This window comes from Triticum urartu, chromosome 6, assembly GCF_003073215.2.
Source record: "Triticum urartu cultivar G1812 chromosome 6, Tu2.1, whole genome shotgun sequence".
Taxonomy (NCBI): Eukaryota; Viridiplantae; Streptophyta; class Magnoliopsida; order Poales; family Poaceae; genus Triticum; species Triticum urartu.
The window spans coordinates 567,296,424-567,302,423 of record NC_053027.1 but is presented as its reverse complement, the minus strand read 5'-3'; positions in this window follow the sequence as shown (position 1 = coordinate 567,302,423).

Here is a 6,000-nt window from a genome sequence, read left to right as displayed (position 1 = left end):
AAACTCCTTTTGCATTGATAAGTTAATATAAATTATTGTTATGTGGTCTTCGTGTATACCCACTTGGTCATCTGTGATCAATTAACACCATTCAGCATGGCATAGCCGGCCAACACCTTTCACCTCACTTACAGACAGAGACGTACCTATCTGTGCAGTGCGAAACTTGAGAGAAGACAGAAGCTTATGCAAAGAACAAACTAAGATCTATTGCTTCTGTACGTAAACCCGCATCTCAGAAGAAAGAACGTGATTTCATGCACACAATTACATAAACAAACAAGCATGTCGACCATGCATGTCCATATGACACGCGTAAAGTGCCAGAAGAATAATTGTCTTAGAGTGATGCTTAATTTCGTTGGGTTGTCAACGATAAGAGTAAGTGTGGAGGAAAAACATTCTACGTGCAGACTATGGTTGCTTTGGATAGTGTCGCCACTTCTGACAATGATGTTCAATTAAACTCTTTTTGCATTGATAAAATGACATAAATGATTTCTGTATTAAACACTTTTTGCATTAGATGATTTTAAATTACATGTTTTTACTTATGATGAGATGATACTTAAGCTTTTTTCACATTGCCACCAAAGCAAAATCTTGGCTATTAACTCATCCCGCAGGTACTTTTGACACTCGAAATTTTTTATCTAGTGCATTCTTGACTCATTTTTACCCAAACAAGAATTCTTATGGAGCGAGGCACATGATCTATAATTTCAAACGAAAACCAGGTGAAAGTCTTATTGAAGCTTATCGAATGGACCGTACTCTACTTGATTATATATTTCTTCTCCCTCGGGCCGCTACATGTTTGCCTACAAAAGCTAAAGACAATAATCATACTTTATTTACTAAACCATGAGAATGTGGACTAACTTTACAAAATGAGTGTCGACCTTATATCAAATTAATGAGCAGCAACTATCCTAAGTATTTAAAATAGCACCAAGTGTCATTGGTATTGAAAACACAATAGCAACTATCCTAAATATTTCAGATAGTGAAAACCATCCTAAGTTTTCAAAATAGTATCAACTACGTTTGCAAATTATTTAAAACAGTATCAACTATCCTATGTTTCTAAAATTCCTATATAAGTATCTAAAACAATAACTGTCGTAAGTGTTTTGAACTACGCATAATTATTTAATAGCTAGGGTAACAATAGAAAATATTTATAGTGCATAACGAACCAAGCATAATTATTAACCCAAACAATACTGGGTATCATAATGATTGCTAACTACTTGTATATTATTTCTAACTAGGTAAAAGTTGCAGTGAGCTTAATTATTTGAACTAAGCCTACCAAAAACACTATGTTGATGAAATAAGACTAGGACAAACAGTAGCAACTACCATTACAAACTAACTGTAGCTGAAACCGCAAATGAGTGACCTAGCTCACTGGCAGGCCACTCACTCATATATGGAGGGGAATTTTTATATCAAATATATTGTAGATCAGTTACTGACAGAGATGTACTTATCCAAGCACCGACTTGAGAAAACATGGACACGTAATGGAAAAGACAAATCAAGGTCGATTTGTTCCGTACATGAATCGTCTGCGTCTAATGGAAAAGAAAATGATAGCATATGTACAATCACATTAACAAACAAACAAGCAAGCAAAAAAGCATGTCCATACAACACACATAGAGCCCTTGGAAATAATTGGCTAAGAGTGACGTTTTTCTCAGGTTGTCTATCTAGGATAAGAGCATGTGTGGAGCAAAATCATTCACTGTGTTTCCTTTGGATATTGCTGCCACTTCTAATAAGAATATTCAGTTTAACTATTTTCAGAATTTTAACTTAATATTAATTATAGCAGTATAAACAATTTTTTCAATCGATCCAAAAATGGATCGGATTCCACTATCAAGAGATAACAAAATGTATTAAACTCTTTTTGCATTGATAAGTTAATAAATTATTGTTACATCATGATCATCATCATCATCATCATCATCATCATCATCATCATCATTATTATTATTATTATTATTATTATTATTATTATTATTATTCCCTCTGTCCCAAAATAAGTGTCGCTCTCGAATGGAGATTTATGCCAAAACTATAGTATACATATATTTATTAATCGACAATAGTATTTTCAGAACGTTCAGAATCTAACAACACCCCGAACGCTTCGTTGGTTTCGTTTTTTCAAAAAAAAGACTGACAGCGGGAATCGAACTCCGCGCAACTCGCGCATGGTCTTAGCTGAAGGAAATATGCCCTAGAGGTAATAATAAAGTTATTATTTATTTCCTTATTTCATCATAAATGTTTATTATTCATGCTAGAATTGTATTAACCGGAAACATAATACATGTGTGAATACATAGACAAACAGAGTGTCACTAGTATGCCTCTACTTGACTAGCTCATTAATCAAAGATGGTTATGTTTCCTAACCATAGACAAAAAGTTGTTATTTGATTAACGGGATCACATCATTAGGAGAATGATGTGATTGACTTGACCCATTCTGTTAGCTTAGCACTCGATCATTTAGTATGTTGCTATTGCTTTCTTCATGACTTATACATGTTCCTATGACTATGAGATTATGCAACTCCCGTTTACCGGAGGAACACTTTGTGTGCTACCAAACGTCACAACGTAACTGGGTGATTATAAAGGAGCTCTACAAGTGTCTCCAAAGGTACATGTTGGGTTGGCCTATTCCGAGATTAGGATTTGTCACTCCGATTGTTGGAGAGGTATCTCTGGGCCCTCTCGGTAATGCACATCACATAAGCCTTGCAAGCATTACAACTAATGAGTTAGTTGTGAGATGATGTATTACGGAACGAGTAAAGAGACTTGCCGGTAACGAGATTGAACTAGGTATTAAGATACCGACGATCGAATCTCGGGCAAGTAACATACCGATGACAAAGGGAACAACGTATGTTGTTATGCGGTCTGACCGATAAAGATCTTCGTAGAATATGTGGGAGCCAATATGAGCATCCAGGTTCCTCTATTGGTTATTGACCGGAGACGTGTCTCGGTCATGTCTACATTGTTCTCGAACCCGTAGGATCCGCACGCTTAAGGTTTCGATGCCAGTTATATTATGAGTTTATGCATTTTGATGTACCGAAGATTTGTTCGGAGTCCCGGATGTGATCACGGACATGACGAGGAGTCTCCAAATGGTCGAGAAATAAAGATTGATATATTGGAAGCCTATATTTGGATATCGGAAGTGTTCCGGGTGAAATCGAGATTTTACCGGAGTACCGGGAGGTTACTGGAACCCCCCGGGAGGTATATGGGCCTTAGTGGGCTTTAGTGGAAGAGAGGAGTGGTGGCCAGGGCTGGGCCGCGCGCCCCTCCCCCCTAGTCCGAATAGGACAAGGAGAAGGGGGCGGCACCCCCCCTTCCTTCTCTCTCTCCTCTTTCCCCCTCCCGAATCCTATTCCAACTAGGAAAGGGGGGAATCCTACTCCCGGTGGGAGCAGGACTCCTCCTGGCGCGCCCTCCTCCTGGCCGGCCGCACCCCCCCTTGATCCTTTATATACGGGGGCAGGGGGCACCCGTATACACACAAGTTGATCCACGTGATCATATTCTTAGTCGTGTGCGGTGCCCCCTTCCACCATAATCCTCGATAATATTGTAGCGGTGCTTAGGCGAAGCCCTGCGACGGTAGTACATCAAGATCGTCACCACGCCGTCGTGCTGACGGAACTCTTCCCCGACACTTTGCTGGATCGGAGTCCGGGGGTCGTCATCGAGCTGAACGTGTGCTAGAACTCGGAGGTGCCGTAGTTTCGGTGCTTGATCGGTCGGGCCGTGAAGACGTACGACTACATCAACCGCGTTGTGCTAACGCTTCCGCTGTCAATCTACAAGGGTAAGTAGATCACACTCTCCCCTCCCGTTGCTATGCATCACCATGATCTTGCGTGTGCGTAGGAAATTTTTTGAAATTACTACGTTCCCCAACAATGGTATCAGAGCCTAGGTTTTATGTGTTGATGTTATATGCACGAGTAGAACACAAGTGAGTTGTGGGCGATATAAGTCATACTGCTTACCAGCATGTCATACTTTGGTTCGGCGGTATTGTTGGACGAAGCGGCCCGGACCGACATTACGCGTACGCTTACGCGAGACCGGTTCTCCCGACGTGCTTTGCACAAAGGTGGCTAGCGGGTGACAGTTTCTCCAACTTTAGTTGAACCGAGTGTGGCTACGCCCGGTCCTTGCGAAGGTTAAAACAGCACCAACTTGACAAACTATCGTTGTGGTTTTGATGCGTAGGTAAGATTGGTTCTTGCTTAAGCCCGTAGCAGCCACGTAAAACTTGCAACAACAAAGTAGAGGACGTCTAACTTGTTTTTGCAGGGCATGTTGTGATGTGATATGGTCAAGACATGATGCTGAATTTTATTGTATGAGATGATCATGTTTTGTAACCAAGTTATCGGCAACTGGCAGGAGCCATATGGTTGTCGCTTTATTGTATGCAATGCAATTGTGCTGTAATGCTTTACTTTATCACTAAACGGTAGCGATAATCGTGGAAGCATAAAATTGGCGAGGCGACAACGATGCTACGATAGGTGATCAAGGTGTCGCGCCGGTGACGATGGTGATCACGACGGTGCTTCGAAGATGGAGATCACAAGCACAAGATGATGATGGCCATATCATATCGCTTATATTGATTGCATGTGATGTTTATCTTTTATGCATCTTATCTTGGTTTGATTGACGGTAGCATTATAAGATGATCTCTCACTAATTATCAAGAAGTGTTCTCCCTGAGTATGCACCGTTGCGAAAGTTCTTCGTGCTGAGACACCACGTGATGATCGGGTGTGATAGGCTCTACGTTCAAATACAACGGGTGCAAAACAGTTGCACACGCGGAATACTCAGGTTATACTTGACGAGCCAAGCATATATAGATATGGCCTCGGAACACAGAGACCGAAAGGTCGAGCGTGAATCATATAGTAGATATGATCAACATAGTAATGTTCACCAATGAAACTACTCCATCTCACGTGATGATCGGACATGGTTTAGTTGATTTGGATCACGTGATCACTTAGAGGATTAGAGGGATGTCTATCTAAGTGGGAGTTCTTAAGTAATATGATTAATTGAACTTAAATTTATCATGAACTTAGTCCTGGTAGTATTTTGCAAATGATGTTGTAGATCAATAGCTCGCGTTGTTGCTTCCCTGTGTTTATTTTGATATGTTCCTAGAGAAAATTGTGTTGAAAGATGTTAGTAGCAATGATGCGGATTGGATCCGTGATCTGAGGTTTATCCTCATTGCTGCACAGAAGAATTATGTCCTTGATGCACCGCTAGGTGACAGACCTATTGCAGGAGCAGATGCAGACGTTATGAACGTTTGGCTAGCTCAATATGATGACTACTTAATAGTTTAGTGCACCATGCTTAACGGCTTAGAATCGGGACTTCAAAAGATGTTTTGAACGTCATGGACCATATGAGATGTTCCAGGAGTTGAAGTTAATATTTCAAGCAAATACCCGAGTTGAGAGATATGAAGTCTCCAACAAGTTCTATAGCCAAAAGATGGAGGAGAATCGCTCAACTAGTGAGCATGTGCTCAGATTGTCTGGGTACTACAATCGCTTGAATCAAGTGGGAGTTAATCTTCCAGATAAGATAGTGATTGGCAGAATTCTCTAGTCACCATCACCAAGTTAGTAGAACTTCGTGATGAACTATAGTATGCAAGGGATGACGAAAACGACTCCCGAGCTTTTCATGATGATGAAATCGATGAAGGTAGAACTCAAGAAAGAGCATCAAGTGTTGATGGTAGACAAGACCACTAGTTTCAGTAAAAGGGCAAAGGGAAGAAGGGGAACTTCAAGAAGAACAGCAAGCAAGTTGCTGCTCAAGTGAAGAAGCCCAAGTCTGGTCCTAAGCCTGAGACTAAGTGCTTCTACTGCAAAGGGACTGGTCACTGGAAGTGGAACT